Below are 23,672 nucleotides of genomic sequence, written 5' to 3' on the forward strand. Positions count from 1 at the left end.
TGCCTTGAAATTTTGCATAAGTGAAATAGAGTTAACTGCTATAGAAGACTTTCAATGGATGATTCTACAAGTCTTCGACGGATGACCCAAGTCACATTCAACGGATGATCTAGTGAAGCTTCGACGGATGATTCAACAAAGTTTCAACGGATGATCTAATAAAGTTTCAACGAATGTTTAAATTTAAAAAGCAGTTGATAGTGATTTGACAGTCATATGGGTTGATTAGATGCAAATAGAATGTGGCAGCCTATTTACAGGTTTTAGAGAACAAAGAAGCATTTCCATTTCCATGCTAACTTGAATATATTCAAAGATGCTGGATAAAGAATTGAAGAAGCATGAAATTAGACTAAGAAACATTTTTTCTTATTTGTTTGTCTTTTTATCATGTAACTCGGCGATATAAACCAAGTGTATCAAGTAGAATAGAATCAATCAATCAATCGAGTAAGCAATTTACCAGAGATATAGATAAATCTGTATCTGTAAGGAATATCTCTATTCTTTATAAGTTCTACTTATAAGCAGCTGTGTGCAAACCTTGCATCACAGAGTTCTCGTTTTTATATATATCTCTGATGGAAAAGTTCAGTCCACCATAAAGTTTTTAAATACTTGTATTTGATTACTTTGTGTTTAATTTTTTCAATACTTTCATTCTGCACTTAGGCTTAATCAAACACAGTTATATATTTAAGATAGAACTGTTATTAATTTCAAAAAGAAACCAGAATTACATTCAACCCCCTTCTGTAATTCTTTGTTAGATTGTTTGGGAATAACAGTCATATAAATAGGGGTATCCTCATGCAAAGGTCTATTTATAATCATATTAATAGATAAAGGAGAAGATAAATGAGATATTATACCTTGAGCACTAGTATCCATGGGAAGAGCAGTGATTGGAGTCACTAAGATTGCTCCAGTATTGTCCCGTGCAGTAACTAATTCAACTGCTGCACTAGGAATTGAGGTATCAGGAATAGCTGCATCAGGATTAACATCGTGAATGTATGTGTCAGGAATTGTTGTGTCAGGATTAGACCCTATGTCAGAATTTGTAGCTTTGTCTACATCAGTACTTTGAACTGATGGTTCTTATGTGACTGGAGGTTTTAATGCTTCTTCAACACTTTGAGTTGACTGTTTTGTGGACTTCCCTCAAAGACAGTATTATTTATCACAACATCCGATTTGAATAAGTGCTCTTGATGAGCTTCCTTCTGTTGGATATGTTCTGTAATCTCAGCTTCCACAGTGACTGGACTACCTTGAGCATTGTCAGGAATTGTCCTTTGAATAATAGTGCCTTCACCCTCACTTTGAGTGGGTGGTTTTTGTGTGGCTGGAGCCTTAACAACTGCACTTTCATTTTGATAAAGTGGTTCTAGTGGGTTGTGCTCCTTCTGTGGAGATTGGAGCTTTAATTTCTTTCTCTGAAAGACTTCTGTGACTTCAACCTTTCTTTTTCCAGCAGTGTCAAGTCCAACCTGTTGAGCTAACTCCCACATCCTTTTATATGAGACTTCAATAATTCTGGCTGAAGGTGAGTCAGTATTGGCTTGATCAGGAACTGATATGACTTTATCAGGAATTAATAATGTTGTTCCTTCAGGATAAAGCATAGTTTAATTAGAAATAGCATGAAGTGGAACTTGTATCCTGACTTTATCCTGTTTAACTTTCATCTTTTCACATAACTTCATCAACTTTCTCTTTTTCTTTGGAGCTTGCTCTCTAACAGTAGTATTTATATCCTCAACAACAACACCAGTATCCTCTACTGGTTTTACTTTAAGCTTGAAAGAGATAGTTCCTTCATCACTATTAGTATCTGATGGCTCATCAATCAGTCTAACACCATCTGTAGTAGTAGCTTTTCTTTTCTTTTCATCCATACCCTGTCTAGTCCTTGTGGTTGGCACATGCTTCTTCCTTACTCCACCTTGTTTCTCATGTGATGTTGGTGATGGTGAAACAACTCTTGGACGTGATTGTCCTCCTAACACGTCAGTCTCAGCTAGTTGTTTAGGTTTTACAACTGATTCTTTTTGGGAAGAACCAGAGGTGGAAACGTGTTTAGATTTGAGTTTTGAAAAAACAACACTTCGGTCAGGAACAGGGTTGGTTGTGCCCTGTCCCTCAGTGTCAGGATTTTCCGATGTGTCCTTATGTGGCAAGACCCTTGTCAGGAACTGCCACATCTTATCTAGAAATTTAGTCCCACCTGCAAACTTTTCTTTTGGCCAAATCAGTCATTGATTTTGATGTTATTTGAAAAATAAACAGTAATTCATCATTATCAAAAGTAACATGAGGCAAGAGATAAATGAAGATTAACTGTAGGAATCTAGTGTACCCTATCACACCATCCTTATCACTAAATCTAGCAATCAAGAACTAATGAATAGTATTACCATAATCAAATGCATGATCCTTGATTAGTGAATATCTTAACTGCAGAGATACTAGAGTAAGATCATCAAAATTTGTTACCTTATTCAGAAATGCACGGCTGATACATTCAAAATAGAAATTCCACTCCTTTCTCAGCTTTGTTCTGAATAGTTCCCTAGCCTTTGTAAATTTTGTGCTATGTCTTATCTCTCTGACAAAATAAAAAAAAGTTGTAGTAGGTGTGATCACAACATCCTGACCATTCAATGAAGGCAACTTCAAAGCCTTTTCCACCACTTCAGGATTGATCGCATACTTCTTATTGTCATGGGTGAAGATGATTACACCCTTCTTAGCATCATTCCATGTGGTGTCCCAAATCTGCAAAATCTATTTAAACCACACTTGGGAAGGAGCTGTTAATGCATACCAAATATTACTTTGGGCAAGAAAATCTTGAACAAATCAAAAATCAATATGAATGCCATCAGGATTCAGAGGAGCCTTAAAGTTATTAGCAACAAATATCTCCTCATGAAGCATATACTTAATGGAGGCGAGCTTAGAGAAAGAATCAATACTGGCCATTATAAAAATTAGGGTTTTTTAAGAAAAACTAGGATTCGAAATTTTTTGAAAATTTAGAGAGTTTGAGAAGATGAACAATTGTGTTTATTGTGAAGTTGAGTAGTTTTGTCAAAAACTGAGAGAGAGAGAGAGAGAGAGAGAGAAAGAGAGAGAGAGAGAGCAATACAGTAAGACACAAATACACATGGCAACAACTAATTGGATACAATTATTAGTGTACTAAATAATGTGTAAATCTAGTTAATAGTGCATGGCTTTTAAGGAATAGTTATGTTATACTGCGCGTGATAACTAGAAATTATATTAATACATTATTTTGTATTGCAAATGACTCTATGACTATAAACAAAAATCAGTCTCAATTATACTGAATTAAATCAATTAAGAAAAATAATTTTACAAAATCATAAAATACTCACAGTCTGTATTTGTGCCTATCGGGATATGATTACCTCATCAGGATTTCACCATGTCAGGATTTGACATACCATGTTAGGATTTGATTGTTCATGTCAGGATTTGACTCAGCTTATCAGGACATGGTGTATCAGGACTTGACTAGTACAATTAAGATTTGACATATCATTTCTTCTCATAACTGGTCATTCCAAGTTTATGTATGAGCTTTGCAAAGGTTGCTTCTGGTAATGGCTTGGTGAAGATGTCAGCTACTTGTTGATTAGTTGGAACAAAGTGAAGCTCAATTGTTCCTTCCATGACATGTTCCCTGATAAAATGATATATAATACTGATGTGTTTTGTGAGAGAGTGTTGAATGGATTTTCTGTCATAGTTATTGCACTTTGATTGTCATAGTAGATAGGGATCTTTGAGTAGGAAAATCCATAGTCCAAAAGCTGATTTCACATCCAAAAAATCTGAGCACAGCAGCTGCCTACAACAATATATTCAGCTTCATCTGTAGATGTAGAGATGGGTTTATATTTCGTGCTTTTCAATGTAACAAGTCTTCCACCCAAATATTGACAACCACCTGAGGTACTCTTTTTGTCAATTTTCCATCCTGCAAAATTAGTATCTGAATATCCTATCAAACTAAAACCTGATTCTTTTATATACCATAAACCAAGAGATTGAATCCCCTTTAAATATCTTAGAATTTTTTTCACAGCAACCAAATGAGGTTCTCTAGGTTTGGCCTGAAATCTTGTACACAAATAGGTTACATATATAATATATGGTCTACTAGAAGTTAGATAAAATATTGAGACAATCATACCTCTGTAAGCAGTGATATCAACTTCATTATCTTGATCAGGATCCAACTTAGTAGCGGTAGCCATATGAGTTCTAGCTGTAGTACTTTCTTGCATACTGAATCTAGTCAATAGATTCTTTGTATACTTAGACTGATTAATGAAAATTCCCTCCTCAGTCTATGTTACTTGAAGTCCAAGAAAGTAGCTCAGTTCCCTCATCATACATATTTGATACCTTGACTTCATAAGATCAGGAAATTTCTTGCACACCTTGTTATTAGTATACCAAAAAATAATGTCATTAACATAGATTTGCACCAAAATTAAATCATTACCCTTATTAATATAAAATAAGGTTTATCAATTGTACCTCTTTTGAAACCACTTTCAATCATAGAATTTTGCAAGTGTTTCATACCAGGCCCTTGGTGCTTGTTTGTGTCCATATAAATCTTTGTCAAATCTGTACACATGATTTGGAAATCTTGGATCAATGAAACCAGGTGGTTGCTCTACATATACCTCTTCTTCTAACTCTCCATTCAGAAAAGCACTCTTGACATTTATCTAAAATACTTTGAATTTCTTATGTGCCACATATGCTAAGAAAATCCTGATAGCTTTCAGTCTTGCCATATGAGCAAATGTTTCATCATAATCAATGCCCTCTTGTTGTGAATAACCCTTTACAACAAGTCAGGATTTGTTCCTGATTATAGTGCCATCTGGATCTGTCTTGTTTCTAAAAACCCACTTTGTGCCAACTACTGATTTATTCTTTGGCATTGGAAGAAGCTTTCACACTTCATTACTTTTAAATTCATTCAACTCTTCCTGCATTGCTCAAATCCAGTCAGCATCTTTAAGTGCATCATCTACTTTCTTTGGCTCTTCCTTAGAAAGAAAATTATGATAGAGGCATTCACCTCAGTTGCTCTCCATGTCTGAACAACAGCATCAGGATCTCCAATGATAAGATCAGGTGTATGATCTTTTGTCCATTTGACAGTTCTTGGAAGTTCAGTCCCATTTCCTAATGCTCCCCCTGAATTGGATGTATTATTTTCATGTGAAGCTCCCCCTGTATCAGTGTTGTCATTTCCTGATTGAGAAGAGCTTCCAGTTGTGGACTGTTCACCAAATTTTTCTCGATGCTCAGTTGAATGATCTCCTCCTGATGAGTTGTCATTTGATGAGCTTGAAGAATTTTCATTTGATCCAGTATTTCTTGATTCATCAGTATCATCAGAATTTGATTCACTAGAGTTGTTACTTTCCGTGTGTTGATGTTGCTCCCCCTCAACTTGTGCATCTTTAATTATTAACTCTAGATTAGGATCAGTATTGTCATCATGATTTGACTCATTGTCAGGATTTGACTTATCATCGGGATTTGATGAGTCATTAGGATTTGGATCATTTCCTGACTTGAGCTTTTTGTTTACAAATACAAGTTCTTCATGAGTATCTTCTTCAATTCCAGGAATCTTCTTGTCATCAAAGGAAACATGAATTAATTCAACAATTATTCTAGTTCTCAGATTAAATACTTTGTAAGCTTTTAAAGAAGGATATCCAACAAAAATACCCTCTTCAGCTTTTCTATCAAACTTTCCAAGCATTTCAGGATGTGTCCTCAGTACAAAGCATCTACATCCAAAAATATGAAGATGCTTCAAGCTTGGATTCTTTTCCTTGATCATTTGGTAAGGAGTCAGTCCATGTCTGTTAATAAGAGTCAAATTTTGAGTATAACAGGCAGTATTGACAACTTCAGCCCAAAAGTATATTGGTAGATTTGCTTCCATAAGCATTGTTCTTCCAGCTTCAATCAGTGTCCCGCTCTTCCTTTCTACAACACCATTTTGATGAGGTATGCCAGGAGCAGAGAATTTTTGAGAAATTCCCTTGTATCTGCATATTTTATCCATATTGGAGTTCTTGAATTTAGTGCCATTATCACTCCTGAGTATTTGCACTTTGTACTTGGAGCCATTCTCAATTAGTTTTAGATGATCCAAAAGAACTTTTGAAGTTTCATCTTTCCTGTGCAAGAAAAATACCCATGTAAATATGGTATAATCATCAACAACTAAGGTGTACCTTTTCTTGTTAATTGGCATGACATTAATAGGGCCAAAGAAATCCAAATGTAACATTTGATATGGCTTCTTGATAAATGATTTTGACTTGCTTTTGAAAGAGGTTCTTCTTTGCTTTCTTGTTGACATGCATCACACAAACCATCAGGGGAGTATTATATATTTGGTAGACCTCTAACCAAATATTTCTTCACCAATTCATTAAATATTGTTGAAATTAAGATGAGAAAGCTTCTTGTGCCGGTTCCAACTTTCATCTACTGATGCTTTCCTTATCAAGCAAGTTTCAGGTCCATCAATATTTGTATGAAGTTTGTCTTCATAGATGTTTCCATGTATGTACCCTTTAAAAATAACATTCTTTGTAATTTTATGAACTACTTCACAGTGAGTATCATAAAATAAAACATAATATCCTCTATCAGTAATTTGACTGATGCTAACAGATTGTGCTTCAGTCCTTCTACCAGAGCTATATCTTGAAAAATGAAATTTCCAATGATTATATTGCCATATCCCAGTATTTTTCCTACATTGCCATCACCAAAGGAAACCATTGGGCCAGCCTTCTCCTCATATTCTGACAACATGTTTTTATTTCTAGTCATATGTGCAGAGAAGCCACTATCCAGTACTAGCACACTCTTTTTGTTTCCAAGCAGTCAGAAATATGAAAATTAATTAGAATTTTTAAGAACCCACACTTGTTAGGTCCTTTTTGACATCTTATGTTTATGTACATCAAAAGACTTCCTTTCAGGATTTGGTCCATCAGGATTTACGCCATCATGATTTGATCCATCAGGATTTGTCCTGTCAGTTTTAACTCTATAAGATGCATGATCATTCAATTTGGTAGATTTAGTAGAAATAGCAATTTTATTGAACTAGGGCAAAGGATCATAATTGTTATGTGTTGGGTCCCGAAGTATCGTAGATGGGGGGTTGAATACAATACTCACTAAATTAAAAAATTCTTTCGAATCTTTTGTTGATATAAAATTTAGTGTTCGGTTAGTGGTTCCCTGTTCTTGAAGTGAATAATGTTTGGAACAGTAAAACGAGGAACAGAAGATATTTGGGGAAATATATATTCATATATAAATCCTCGAGGGGTGTTGCTACACTTCGGTAAATAAATTAACCGGTTACAATCTAAGAACAACAAAGTTCCTAGATACTACAAAGATCAACAAATTAAATCCTATATGATGATCTAGCTTTTGTTTGTTTAGGGATTTAATTACCGAATAACGATTATAATGCCCCTAAGAATATACAAGAGTTAAACCGAACATTATAATATTTCTCTGATGAGAAGTTAAATGGATATTCAAGGTACTTGAGTTTCTCTGAAAATCTTTACTTCTTATTTTTATCAGCTCTCTTTGTTGGAGAAGAAGACAAACAGAACAACTGAAATTGCTGAGCTGATCTGCTGCTTGAGTGTAGACTTATATCAATTCAAAATATATGGCTAAAAATAAACCACATAAATTAATTGATTGTACAATAAAATTGTGGTTGAGGAGTTACTTGCGACCAGGGGCTGCTTCCTTTTACTTGCGACCAGCGGGGAATAACACTTAGTTTTTATTCCTTCAAAAACTTACTTGCGACCACAGGTTACCAAGTGGGTGTTTTAGTACTTAGAAAATATTCACCCACTTAGCGTTACTGGCGACCACAAGGAGGGGAAGCTTTTTGCCTTAGTATTTTTTGCATCCTCGAGTTACTTGGACCAAGTAACTCTAGTGAGTTACTTGCGACCTTCCTACTTTACAAGTACAAAACTTGTACTTAACCAAAAACAAGGCTCCCTGATTTCCTTTCCTTTTCCTTTTCTTTTTCCTTTTTTTGTTTTCTTTTTGTTTTCTTTTTGTTGTTTTCCATTTCTTGTTTTTTTGTTTTTATTTTTGTTTTTATTTAAGTTTAAATTGTATCTAAATTAATTTATAAAAGAAACTTAAATATAACTTATATAAATAAACTAATTTAAATTTATAAAATAAACTTATTTAAAGTTTAAAAAATAAATCATTTTAAGTTTATTAAATAAATTATATTAAAGTCCATTAAATAAATTTATTTAAGTTAATAGTTAAACTTTGAACTTGGCCAATCCCTCGAGCTGTTTAGCTGTAAACCCCGCACACCTCTTCTCGTACTTTAACAGATAAACGTTCAATCCAAGTATGTTCCTCAACTTAACAATTCTTCTGTAAATAATATCCAGATTCCTTTCACGAGCTGTTGACGCTTAGTACAACTAGTCTAGTTCACAAACGACTAACTTCGATTCAGGTCTTCGTATTATAGCCTTAATTACATTGTTAAGCTTGCAACAACTTTATCGCTTCGAAAACTGAGGGTCAATAAATAAATGTACTTTCGCTGGAATCCTTTCTGGTACTTTAGACAACGTCTTCATTGCTACTACAATCTTGAATACTTCATTCACTATTCTCACTGATGTTTGAACATATAAGTGAACTTCTATCAGTGAGTATAACTTCAAGATTACAGATGTCTTCTTTAACCTTTGTCTATACCCTGTCTTCAATTCTTCAAATTCCTATGCTTCGAACACTGTCTATCTTCAATCAATGCTGATACACTGAAATCTTCTGGTAGCACTTATACACTAAATCTTCAACATTTTTGAAACCCTGAAAATCTTTAACCTTTATTCTTCACCGAGGCATGAACATATTACTGAAATTCTTTCAGTGACCTATAAACAGACTTTAGGAGTTCTTCTAATCTTTTAATTCTTTGTATTTGCCTTGTCTTCATTTCTTCTTAATTTCTTGTACAGTCTTAGTATTATTAATCTGTCTTGTTCTAGTGTTGTTCTCGTATTGAGTTATCACGTAACTATTCATACAAATACGCAATCTCACCAACAATCTCCCCATATTTGATTGTTAAACCTAACAAACAAATTAAATAGAGAGGATAACTCAACTAACAACTAGAAAAAAGTAAAGTACCAGGACTTGCAAATAATGCTACTAGTTTTCTGGATCAAATTCTGCATTTCCAGATTTCTAAAGTAACTGAAATGAAAGATGCTTGTTCCTCTAACACTGAACTGATCTTCAAGTAGTCTCATCTTCATTTCCTTGGTTCTTTAAATCTTTGCTAGATAACACTTCTCAGTATTGAAGTAATCGTCAACAGCTTCCTTTGTACAACCACATTTCATATTGAGAATCACATATCTCTCTTGCGTTCCCCCCTATGAGAGTCAACTGCTTAAAGGAGATCACCTTCATTTACCACCTCTCCCGTACAATAGGATCCGCGGATAAATACCAATGGTACTCCCTTTTTGGAAAACAGCTACTCCCCTTATGAAGAACAGTGATGAACCAATCCACTTCTTCTGATATCTAGGAAATCACCTTGTGGTGTACATATGCTTAACCTTTTTCCTCCTGCCTGCTATTTCTCCCTCTTAGTTGAGGAATCCTCCAAACTATTATTTAAGCTTTTATCTCCCCCTTAAAGAAGGAATGTATGCTATTGTCTGAAGGAGTTCTCATATTTTACTTGGTTGGAAAAGAAATACCAAGTCATAGTCTGATCGACCATGTCCCTTTAAATGCTGCAAGAATGACTTCACCATTTATCATCCTGTTAACTAATCTTCCCAACTCTTTATACCTCCTAAATATAAGATCACAATTGTTAGGCCCCAACTATTCGATTCCAATCTATAAACGTTAGGTCCCTAAGAGTTAGGTTCCAATCATAAATAGATTCGAGGCCCGAAGTATCAAGAACCAGTGTTTAGGGATAGGGAATGGGATATGATATTTCTCTTTCTTCTTCACTGTGAGGATGTGATTCTGTTTCATGTACCTCACAAGTATTTCACTCTTCTCTACACTCGTGTTTTACACTCATTCTCACAAGTGTATCACTCTTCTCATAGCTCCAAAATCCAGTTGTACCTGCAAGGAAAATCATTTTAGCCATCCCTAAGGAGGTCAAAGGTGGTGTAATGGGAGTTCGCAAATCCCCATCCTTGTCGGATAAATTTGAGACATAATCTACAAGTTGCTAGTTTCCCATTGAGGGTTCCAGATTTGAACTCTGGGAAGGTAAACCATGATCCAAAGAATTTAGCATAAAGATCAAAGTTCCCTTCTAATGTCTGTGAAGACATTTCCTTGTGACTCATCAGGTAAATCTGAATCATTGTTAACAAGTTACCAATCTGCACCTATGTCAAATCCACTATCTGTAGATGCATCCAAGGGATTTAAGCATGGGGAGGTAGAAACTGACCACTGACATATGGCTATTGGATCAGTATCCTCTCATAACACCTGTAAAGGCAATTGGTCCATTAAAGAACCTTGAACAATCGAATCTGACCGTAAAATGGTCGAAATTCTTGTTTTCGTCAACTCTTCTTTTTTGTGTGTAACTTATCCTTGTGCATCAAGAATTGTTTATATTAGAGGTGGTGACACTACATCAGATATCCTGACCGACAGGCAAATTTCAATAGACGCACCCTGTTGAGAGGATGTACCTAGTAACTATTTTTATGTATTTTCAGCCATTACATTTTTTTAGAAGATGTATGGGTCTAGAAGTTATCTTATTTGGATACTACTCAACTTTGTAGGAGACAGTGCTGTTGGGTTGACATCAGGATCTTCCTTATGTGGTGCACTAAGGCACTATCTCACTCACACTCATTCATACTTCATTTTAGTGGTAATAGAGTGTTGGTTGGTTCTTTTTTTGTGTTTGTCTTTACAGTCTGGGATAGAAGTTGTGGGTTTTCAACCTCATGACTATCAATGAAAGAAGACCATTGGAGGCTGAACCTGCATTATCAAACATATAACATAGTAGATAGAATGTACATGAATCTATAATGAATGAAAAGCATGCATTTAATCTTTTGAGAGAAATGATGTACAATAGTGATTTTAAAAAGATTTTAATGAAATAAGCAATCACCACTATAGAAAGTTTGATTTTCTCTTAAAACTGTTTGAGTGCACAAGTGTAACACCCCCAAATCCGGGGTCGGGAATCCGGGTTGTCACGAGTTCCATTTCCCTTAATAACACCCAATCTTAATAAACAATCGACTACTCTGTACTGTGACCCCATAATAAACACACACACCACAAGTTATAGTCTCAGAGATGAATATCCAAAAATAACACGAGTCATTTTATTCCAAAATTATATGCCATTACACTTTAAAAGGGTTTCTGAATAAATTTACATTTCTTTGCCATTATTACAATTCATATAGATACATAAGTCTGGTACATCAGAAGTTGAAAACCTAGCCTATTGGTAGCTCCTACCTCAGCTACGGCGGCATCAACGCTTCCAGAAAACTGCAGAACGTTTTCTAACCGCTTGCGAATTGGAAGCTTGGTCTTGTTCATCTTTTCTATCTGTTGTTGTGTGATGAAAGAAGAAAGCAAGGGTGAGCAACAAGTCCACCAAAATAATATGTATAATGATTAACAATATATGAGCATTCTCACAGTACTCATGAAAGTCTTGGTCAAAAGAAATGAACCAAGCTGATATCTTAACGCGACCAAGTCACAAAATATTCAGTATATATATATACATATATATATATATATACTTTTCACAATATTTGAAATCCTCTGACATGTATAATATACACAGAGTTCCAGTTTATAACTGTATAAAAATATCGTTGCAAGGTGATCTAATATATCTAACCTTGTCTCAATGTTTTTTCTGAAACCTTTGTCATTCATAAGACAGTCATGAACTAGATATAAGTTTAAAAGATGAAGTTACAAGATACTCCAATATACTTATATCTTTTCCAAATACTACTTGAACTACCACCGTTCAATGTATAAATAGTTCATCCCATAGATTAAACTACAAGACAAAACTTGTATAGAATCAATCTTTAAAATATCATCAAAATAAAATGAAGTTACGAGATACTTCATTTGATGCAAACATCATTTTGAAAACTTGACCCTGCCAACACTCAAAAATCGCCCAACCGTAGCCTTTCTATCGAAGTGCTCTGGGTAGTGTTGCAGAAATATCCAATTGGATGATGAACTCATTACGGGAGTTTGCCGCTCCAGGAAGACCACTTATGATGATCAGTCGTAGTAGTGCAACCCCACCATTTTCTACATGTAGAGGAGAACCTGTCGGATTTACTTGTCAACCGGACACTAGACTCCTAAGGAATGGACCGTCTTAGCGGAACTTCCAGGTCAATTGGGCCAATATAATAAGGCTGGGCCGGCGCTACTCGACCACTTACGCCATTCCAAGTTCAGATGAAATCCATGACTCTGAAATGTAAAGCTCGTCCCCCCTTTCCCCAAGTAGAAACTTGTTGATACGGCTCCACCAAGAAGTCGAATCTAGTTGGAAAGGAAAACTCACCGATATTTCCCAGGCGATGCCTGTTAATGGATTAACTTGTTCCAAGAATTTTACTTCCCGAGTATTGGGTAAGTAATCAAAAACTCTTTTATCAAAATAGCAACCTCGTTGCGAATATAAAACACACCACAGAGCCGGATCCCTCAGGTTTTGAGCGAATATTTAAATCCCCTTTGAAAGGAAGATCTTAAACATAAAATGAGTTTGGGATCCACTCTAACTTTTAAAATCATTTTGAAGACTCGCAAAACATTTTTAGGAATGTTTAGGGTGATGCTGATTTACTAAAATAAATCAGTCCCGATATATTAGGAAATATCTGAATATTATTATTTAAATAATATCCTCATAAAGAATAATCTTTATAAAAATAATTGTAGTAGAAGTTTTAAAACTTATACTTGCAATGAATATTAAATAACCAAAGATATACTTATATGAAAGTACTATCTTTATTTGAATAATCAAAAGTGAGTTTGATTATCGACACATTATTCCTTAATAAAATAAAGAATAATAATTAGTAAAAAATCGGAGTCATAAGTCCTCGAATGAATATTCAAATAATAATATTCATTAATAAAATAAACAGAGTCATAAGCCCTCGAATGAATATTCAAAATAATATTCAATAATAAAATCAACGGGGTCATAAGCCCTCGAATGAATATTCAAAATAATATTCAATAATAAAATAAACGGGGTCATAAGTCCTCGAATGAATATTCAAAATAATATTCATTAATAAAATAAAGGGGGTCATAAGCCCTCGAATGAATATTCAAAATAATATTCATTAATAAAATAAAGTTATCGAATAAACCTTATTTGATTCATAGTTTTAAAAACTATTCATATATATATAAATATATATATATATATATATTATACTCGGGAGCATCGACTCCCGGTTTTAGAAAAATGTTCACCTTTGGGTCCCCTATACTAAGGGTATATGTAAATACCGCTTAACTCTAGCATAGGTATTATCAACTGAACCAACAGATATATGTATCAAGAATACGAAACAGGCATGCATATATACCATATCACATGCTACAATATATCGCAAGAATTTGCTAAATAACCATTATGCATCTATCACAAGATAATGCATATACAAATGTATACATCACAACAACAGTATAACGGGTAGAAAACTTGGCTGAGCGACTGGGGGTTACAAATGGCTTGGGACGAGTCTGGTAACCTATAAACAACATATAAGTTGGAATTAAACCAAAGTCACTTATAAACCTATACTTTAACCAATTTAGACTCTAACGCTCGCTTTGCGCTTAATGATTCTCTTAAGTCGCTCGAGTACCTTCGGCTCCACCATTTTTTAATAAATTAACCATTACGAGTTTTAAGGCGATTCTTTCGCGAGTGTCTTACCAACTGCCTATTACACTTTACATAAATGTTTCACACTCCAATTAGTCCTTTAAGGTCTTTAACCTATGTTTCAAAGTAAGGCGAGGGGTAATGGTTCGTTCGCGAAACGTCGTTACTTAAAACGGTCGTTTCTCCTAAACCGTACATCGGAATCAAACGAACTACATATCAAAACGAAGCTCGTAACATGAATTATCTAATCATGGCAATGGTCAAAACCTAGCAGTGAGTTCACGGGTCCTAATGTTAAGAACAAAAATAGCCTAAAGTAAATCGGACATTACGACGGCTATGTTTACGCGATTACCCAAATTTAAACCACTCCAAATCATCTCACAATCAACTCACAATCAACATCCCAACCAAACTCCATCCATAATTCATCATAAAAGCCCAAACAACTCCACGTTATCAATTTATACTATTCTTAAACATGAATTTAAACTACACTTAAGTTCATTTATCAACAATCCAAGAATTACCACTACAAAAACTTCACAAAACCAACTAATCTCTACATTCACAACAAGCAAGCCTCTCATGAATTATGACAACAAAACTAAACCTAATTACTCAAATAAAGTAAGGGTTTGGAGGGGTTATACCTTCCTTGGAGAGTGGAGAATCAAGTAACTAGCTTGGAACCACCCTTAAAGTCCTTATCCAAGCTTAATCTAAACAAAACTTCAAGAACAAAAATTTTAGTTCTTGAAAAACACTATTCACCATCTTCTTCCATGATTTTTAGGAAGAGATTGTGAATGGTTTAGGAGCTCAAACTTATAGGATATCCATAACTAAGCATAAGGGACCATGGATAATTACCTTGTGATTTAACAATGGTTGGATCTTGATTTTGAAAATTCTTCTCTTGAAATAAGAAAAAAGCCGAGAGCTTTTCTTTGAAGAAAGGGAAGAGCTTTTGTGTTTTTTGTGTTTTGTTTTGATTTGCCTTGGTTGGTTGATTTTTGATTTGTTTTGTTTTGTTTTCTTACCTTTTTACCATGGTAACTTTTCTGTGGTTCTAATTCAACCAACAACACACTTTGCTTGGCCATGCTTATGTCACCATGTGATGTCATCCTCCCACCTTTGTCCCCTTCTCATTGGTTTGATGACATCATCCCCACTAATCTCTTTTATTATCTTCTAATTACTTGACTAATGACCGCTGTTATTCCTAGTGGACTAACAATGAGATTTACAGAAGGGGGGTTGAATGTAAATCTCAAAACTTTTTCAAGTTTTGAGCAGTTTATGAAAGTTGTGTGTTCAAGAAGAACAAGTGTGTGAATTGCTTTAAGCTAATACAGACAGATATATATTCAAGCACAAATGTAAAGAACACAACAGACCTTAAAAACTTTTCTGGTGGATTTGTTGTTCCACCAGAGATGGTATTTTAGAAAATCTGTGATTAAACAATGTTGATCACAGCTGCATCCTAGTACAAACTAGATGAATTTTCTCTCAATATTTTTCTAAACAGCTCTGTAAAATCTCTCTTCTAATTACTAGCTTCTACTTGGTTTATATATTACCAAGTGTACAAGTGAAGAACAATATAAAATACAGTAATAAAATAAGATCTTCACTTGCTTCTTTTCCTGTTCACTCCAGTACTTTGTTGACTATTGCATCTTTGTACTAGAGAAGAACGGCTGCTTTTTCTGTTGTTCCTGAAATTCGGCTACCACATCTCAGTTGTCTCTATCAACCCATGTGCCTCTGTTTGTAGGTACAACTACCCCTTATCAACGGCTAATCATCAGAACATCCGTTGAAGCTTTCATCCGTTGATGCACTCATCCATTGAAGGATGTTATCCGTTGAAGCTTTCATCCGTTGATGCACTCATCCGTTGAAGGATGTTATCCGTTGATGACTTTATCCGTTGAAGCTTTAGAGACATCCGTTGAAGCTTAGCTTCTCATCCGTTGAAGGTCTTTAAGTCATCCGTTGATACCACTTCACTTATACAAAATTACAAGGCATGAAGTATTTACAATTGGCCTTCCTATCTGCATATCATCTAGTAGTCAACATGACTCATAGTTTCTCTCAACTTCCAAGAATTACATTTTAAATACAGAGACTGAAATATGCTACAACACTAGACTTATTTCTAAGAAAAGCTACACCATCAACGGATAGCCAAAGTGGTCTTATCCGTTGAGGCTACAGACACTAAATTTCTACTTAAGTATTTTGTTAAACATATCATCAAACTAATGCACATACATTCCTAACAATCTCCCCCTATTTATGTCTATAAGAATTGTAGGCATAAATTCAGGGTTAACTTGATGATAACAAAATACTTAACAGATATATGAATTGAAACTAAGTAGAAATTTAAAAATGCTGCAAAAGTGTATGTACTAGGAGATAATTGAAGATTTACAGTGTTTCCAAGGACACTCCTTTAGTCTGAGCAAATCATCTTTTTCTTCTTTGTTCCCTGGTTTTCTTTCCTAGCCTTTTGTCATTTTCCTCAATTTGGAGTTGGAGTTGTCTGAAGAATTCAGCTTCATCTTCAACACTGACATCCAACTTAGATTGCATTTCTTTGAGAGTTTCATTGCTGGCAATCTTGAGTTGGTCTTCAAGTCTGAAAAATCTTCTGACTCCTTTATCATCTCTAAATTCCATCAACCAATGAGGTGATTTGAGAATTTTCATTTCCCTTTCTTGAATGAGTAAAGTCCTGGGTAAAGCATTGGGCTCCCTCCAAGTTTTCCTTATATTGGCTATCTTGTTGAGAATTTCAGTCTTGGCAGTTCTGGTAAAGCCAGAATCCTTTTGTATAGCTGAATAGACTCTAATCAAGGTAGAGTAGCCTTCATCCAGAATCCTGTGGAGAGGCCATGTTCTTTCCCCAGCTCCTTTATATCTGAACACTAATCTCTCTGGTAACTGTCTGTAGGCAGCTATTCCCCTTACATCCTCCAGCTCATCCAGATAGAGTTCAATGTCTGAAATTTCTTTTATGTCACAGATGTGAACATAATCATCTTTAGAAATGGGTGACTTAGGCTTAGGTTTTTGTTTTTGAGTGAATTTCTTAGAGGTTATGGGAGGTGTAGATTTTGGTTTTCTTTTCTGTTTCTTTGGTAGTGGAAGAGTGGTTAGAAAGGTAGGCAATTTGATAGTGTCCCAATCAATAGGTTCCTCTTTTGGAATGATTGGTTCACCATGGATGTTTATTGTGGGATCAGCAACAAGGGGTTCAGGTATGGAAGGTAGTGGTTTAAATATAGATTTGGTTACTTCAGTGTTATCTCCACTCCTTCTATGTGCCTTGGCCTTTCTTCTGTTTCCCTTCTGCCATTCCTCTCTTTCTTCCACACTCTCACCAAATATACTCCCTAAAACCTCATCTAGGTTTGTAGTCTTGTCTTCACCCCTGACTTCAATCCCTTTTTCTTTTTCAACTAGACTTGACTTTAGCTGTTGTTCAAGCTTTGCTTGTGCTCTTTTGTCAGCCTTTAATTGCTTGTCTTCTTCCTTCTTGGCTATTGAGAATTTGGGATGTCCTTGCATCACACATATGCTCTTTCCCTCTCTAATGATAATAGCTCTATTTCTCCTTACAGCCTCATCCATGGTCTTTTTGAGATAAGCAATACTTCTGCCTAAAATCTTGTTCTCATCAGCTTTTGGAGGAGGAAAGTCCACTTCTTTTAAAGGATTCTTTGTTGAGTCCTTATTGGATCTTTCATTGGGCTTGAGAATTATAGCTTGTAGTTCTTTGGAAGAAGCTTCTCCATCCTTATGACTCCCTACTGGCATGAGCTCCATGTTGATTGGTTCAATTTTTGTGCTGTATTTCACAGATGTTGATTTGTCTTGTGTAGAACCAAACAAAAGTTGCAACCTTTCATCAATTCTCCTCCTTTGCTCTTTCACTAGAATTTCAGCTGCTGCTAGCTGAATCAAATCAATTCCATCAGGCTTGCCCTTGATTTGAATGATTGGAGAAGTAGTGATGGCAGGAACTAGCACTTTAGATATGTTGACTTTTGTAGATGGCTCTCCTTCCCCTTCCCTTTTACTCTCCCCCTTTTTGTTATCATCAAGGAGAGGGGTCAAGCCTTGTGCTTTTGCCAGCTGCATTAGGAGACTGGTTTGAGATTGTTGATTGTGAAGAATGGTGGCCACAGAATTTTCAATAACTTGAACTCTGTCTTCTAACTTGGCCAACCGTTTTTCAGTAACAGATTCTTTCTTCAATCTCAAAACCAAGTCCTGCAATGTACCATAGGGCATGACTGAATCCAATTTTTCTGAAGTATAGGTTTTCAAGTCAGCAATATCCTTCCTGAGATCATCCATACTCAGATTCTGCTTCACTTGCTGCAGCTTCATGAGATGCAGTGAGTCCAGGTGAGCTTGAAGGATAGCCTTGATACTTGCATGTGAAGTATTCTGAATGGCCTGTTGAATAGTGTTGATTTGTTTGACTAAAGAGACATTGAATTCCCCTGATCTGTACTCCTTAGTCAAGGCCCATTCAGGTAGATTTGGAATTGAACTAGGGCCTTCATCTCCCCCTAAGTTCATGCTTCCATCAAAAGAAATAGAGTCATCATCATCAGAATTTGCTCCAAATTCCTCAGATGGCTCACCAGCTGTAGAAGGCATTTTGTTAATGGCAGCTTTATCCCTTTGAAGAGATTCTGTTGTGTGCACTAGATGTAGTGACCTTTCTGCTTTCTCATTGCCCTGAGCAGCCAACAGTTGATAGGCTGTCACAGGATGAGTAAAAGTGTCAGCATCCAAGGAAATGTTATCAATTACAGCTTTGTAATGTTGCTGAAATTGTCTTTCCTTTTCAGCATCATCCACAATCATTGACTCATTAGCAATGGCTGGTTCCACCCTTGTATCTACTGTACCTGCTTTTCTCTCTTTTTCTCTATGTTCTTGCATCAGGGGCTCCCCCTGGCTCACACAACTCACTCCCTCACCTTCACCTACTAAGGTGGTACTCCACTCACTTACTTTTGCCATGCTGGAAGAAATAGCATGCATTTTTGAGCTCTCAATCTCTCCTTTTGCCTGGGAGCAACCCAGCCTCTCACTCAAATTGTCACTCCCTTCCCTCAATCCTAAGAGTGATTGCACAGTATTCATGTCTTCTACACTTGGGATTAATTCAGTTATTTGTGTAGAGACTGTCAACGGATGTGGAATATCCGTTGAAGGTGAAACTGATGTTATCAACGGATAACTGCTGTTAAGCTTATCCGTTGAAGAACAACCACTTGTCAACGGATGAGTGATATCCGTTGAAGAAGGAAAAGAAGTTGAAATTGAAAGTGATATAACTGTTGAATCTGTGTAGATTGATTTGTGATGTGGTGACACAGATCCTTCAATTATATCTGAAAGAATTTGCGGGTGATCCAACAAATCATCCAAGAGATGATGATCACCTGTATTTGAGTGGGGCTTCTCCCTGAGTTGTAAAGAGGGAGAATCAGGAATTGATGGGAATAACATATCCACATCCAGAGATGGTGATGAAGTGTTTGGTGATTGATGTGTGATTATTGTGAGAGAATGGGGCTGTGACTCCACATTTATTGGAGTCACATCAAACTGAGTTTGAGAAGGCATAGATACAGATGGATGTATCTGTGCAGTGTGTGCACCCTGTGTAGAAGATTGGGTTCTAGCCTTCTTTCTTCTAATAAAGGCTTTTGTTGGTGAGTGTTTGGCTTTAGTGTCCCTCCCTCGTTTGTTCTGTGTTCCTGGTTTGGAACTATTTTCAATAGTAACATCCTTTTGGGAGGATGCTACTAGGGATGTGCTAGATACCTTTTCAACCACCACAGCTTTTTGAGAAACTGTGGCTTGGCTAGCTTGGGAAGCACTCAACTTTCCTTCCTTATCCTGGGGGTTTCTTTGATGTTCACCCCTCCCCTCACCACTCACACCCTGTTCACTCACCTCAGGGTTAATAGTTGGTGTTACAACTGTTGTCTTTTGAGAAACAACAGAGGTGGATTTCTTTGTCTTTGATTTTGAAAGTTTAGTTTTGGTGACCTTGGTAGAAATCTGTTGGGGCATCACAGATTTCATGGCCACACTAGAAGATAAAGAAATAGAGGGGTTGGAAGAAGTAGGAGTTGTAGAAGCAATTACCTCACCTACCTGAGGTGCATTCATGATTGGTAAATATACCAATGACACACTGCTGTTAAGATCCATTCTCATCAAGTCTGCAAGAACTCTTTTCTCTTGTGCCCAGCACTTGAGTTTATTATTCTCATTGATTATGACTAAACCTTCAGCAACATGGTTAGCCAATAACATAAAGAATCTAGCATAATAGATGTTATTAGGTCTATTAGCTTTGTTACCTAATCTAGTACCTAATTCTAGCATCACATAGTTGCTAAAGTTAAAATACCTATCAGAAACAAGCATATAGAGCATATTAACCAGAGATGAAGTTATGGCATCAAAATTACTAATTTTCCCAGAGAAAACCTTTATAAAGGCATCCCCAAGGAAACTCCATTCTTTCCTAAGGCCTTTTCTTCTAATACTCCCTAAATTAGCAGAGTTAAGAGAATAACCTATGGAATCTAACATGCTGGATACATCACTATCAGTGTGTGGTGTCATGGCATTGTTCTCAGGCAATTTAAAACATGCTTGTAAATCATCACAGTTAATACAATGAGTTTTACCTTTGAGAGTGAAGGAGATAGTCATATCCATGGAGTTGAACTCAGCAGTTGTCCAAATCTCCTCAACTACTTCACAGAAAATTGTTGGGGCTTCCAGCATTGCATAGCTAACTTTACAGTTTTTGATGAAGTCCATCATTTTGTGATAGTCTGAGTGGGCTTCATTCTTTTCTACCAAAGCTATGAAATTGTTCTTTTCATAGATGAACCCAGATTGAGACATAATCTTCACGACTGGTGCCATTGTTGTGAGTAGAAATTGCAGAGAATAACTTGAAGTTTTTGCAGAGAGAAAATGGTAAATGCTTGAAATTTTAAGAAAGCGTAAAGTAAAAATGAACAATCAGAAGGACTTATATGCTTTCTCAAATTAATAAACAAAAATATAAAATAAAGATTTATCAATAAATATGCGTTAGTGAATTTCAGCCGTTTTAAGAATAAACTGTAAGTATTCTAAAAACTACCTTTAAAACCAATACATACTGATGTATGTATGAGTATCAACGGTTAAGAGAATAGAATCAACGGCTGTTAAACACCTGAATCGATTGATGTGACATTTCAACGAATAAGGCAAATTGTCATCCGTTGAAAGGTACTTCAGTTTTATCCGTTGACGGATAAAAATTCCAGAAATGTATTTGTCTTTCAACGGATAATGATTATCCGTTGATAGAGCAATTTTGACTTTCAACGGATAGGGAACATCCGTTGATGGAATAAACTATGTTAAAAGTCAAATTTGTTCTTAGCAACTAATATATTTCAGGCTTCAATTCAAATTGCAATAAAGACATGAATTTTAAGAGTAATTAAGCATACCTAGCTCACTTACCAATCTTGTGAATGTTGATTCATCAAGTGGCTTGGTAAATATGTCAGCAATTTGTTGTTCACTTGGAACAAAATGTAGTTCCACTGTACCATTCATGACATGCTCCCTAATGAAGTGGTACTTGATATCAATGTGCTTGGTCCTTGAGTGCTGCACAGGATTCTCTGTTATGGCTATGGCACTTGTGTTGTCAAAAAAGATAGGAATTCTATCAACATGAAGTCCATAGTCAAGGAGTTGGTTCCTCATCCATAACATTTGAGAACAGCAACTTCCAGCAGCAATGTATTCAGCCTCAGCTGTAGAAGTAGAGACTGAATTTTGCTTTTTGCTAAACCATGATACAAGCTTGTTTCCCAGGAATTGGCAGGAGCCTGTTGTACTTTTCCTATCTATTTTGCAACCTGCATAGTCTGCATCTGAATAACCAATTAGATCAAAGCCAGATTCTCTAGGATACCAAATACCTAAATTTGGTGTACCCTTGAGATATCTGAAAATCCTTTTGATAGCAATTAAGTGAGACTCCCTAGGATCAGCTTGGAATCTAGCACATAGACATGTAGCAAACATTATATCTGGTCTGCTAGCAGTTAAATATAAAAGTGAACCAACCATGCCTCTATAACTTGTAATATCCATAGACCTTTCAGTCTTATTTAATTCAAGTTTGGTGGCAGTGGCCATGGGAGTTTTTGCAGATGAACATTCCATTAAGTCAAACTTCTTTAAAAGATCATAAATATATTTAGTTTGACTAATGAAAATTCCATCACTAACTTGTTTAACTTGTAAACCAAGAAAATAGGTTAGTTCTCCCATTAGGCTCATTTCATAATTACTTTGCATTAGCTTAGCAAACTTTTTGCAAAGTTTATCATCTATAGAGCCAAATATTATGTCATCTACATAAATTTGAACAAGTATACTAGAGCCATTAACATCCCTAAAGAAGAGAGTTTTATCAACAGTACCTCTAGTGAAGTGATTCTCCAAAAGAAATTTTGATAAGGTTTCATACCAGGCTCTAGGTGCTTGCTTCAGTCCATAGAGTGCTTTCAACAGATAATACACATAGTCTGGAAAATTTGGATCTTCAAATCCTGGAGGTTGACTTACATAGACTTCTTCCTCTAATTTCCCATTTAGAAATGCACTCTTGACATCCATTTGATAGACTTTGAAATTGGCATGGGCTGCATGGGCTAGAAATATTCTGATGGCTTCAAGTCTTGCAACAGGAGCATATGTTTCATCAAAATCTGTTCCCTCTTGCTGAGAATAGCCTTTAGCAACCAGTCTGGCTTTATTCCTTATGATAATGCCATTTTCATCCATCTTGTTTCTGAATACCCACTTTGTGTCAATAGGACTCTTGTTCTTTGGTTTGGGTACCAGCTTCCATACTTGGTTTCTCTCAAATTGGTTCAGCTCTTCCTGCATAGCTAATATCCAATCTGGATCCAATAGAGCTTCTTCCACTTTCTTAGGTTCCTCCTGAGACAGAAAACTACTATACAGACATTCATCTTGAGTGGCTTTTCTTGTTTGCACTTTAGATGATGCATCACCAATGATCAGTTCAAAGGGATGATTCTTGGTCCATTTCCTTTGTGGTGGAAGATGTGCTCTAGATGAGGTGGCCTCAGTATTGTCATGATGTGAGACAGAGTGTTGACTAGTTGAAACTCCCCCTGAGTTGTTGGTCCTTTGCAGGGAACTTGGAGTTCTATCAACTGATGATGTAAATCGATTATCCGTTGATGAACTATGATCAACGGATGCTTCATTTTGTACTTCAACGGATGATGCACTATGTCTTTCAACGGATACTGCATTGCCTCTATCAACGGATGCAGTATTTTGTGCATTATCCAAGGGCATGTTTTGAATCCCTTTTGAAGTGTCATCTCCATCAGTCTCCTCTTCACTATCATCACAATATATCTCAATGTTGTCAAATTTGAGTCTCTCATTATGTCCCTCATCTGTT

The sequence above is a fragment of the Apium graveolens genome, chromosome 2 (assembly GCF_009905375.1).
Source record: "Apium graveolens cultivar Ventura chromosome 2, ASM990537v1, whole genome shotgun sequence".
Taxonomy (NCBI): Eukaryota; Viridiplantae; Streptophyta; class Magnoliopsida; order Apiales; family Apiaceae; genus Apium; species Apium graveolens.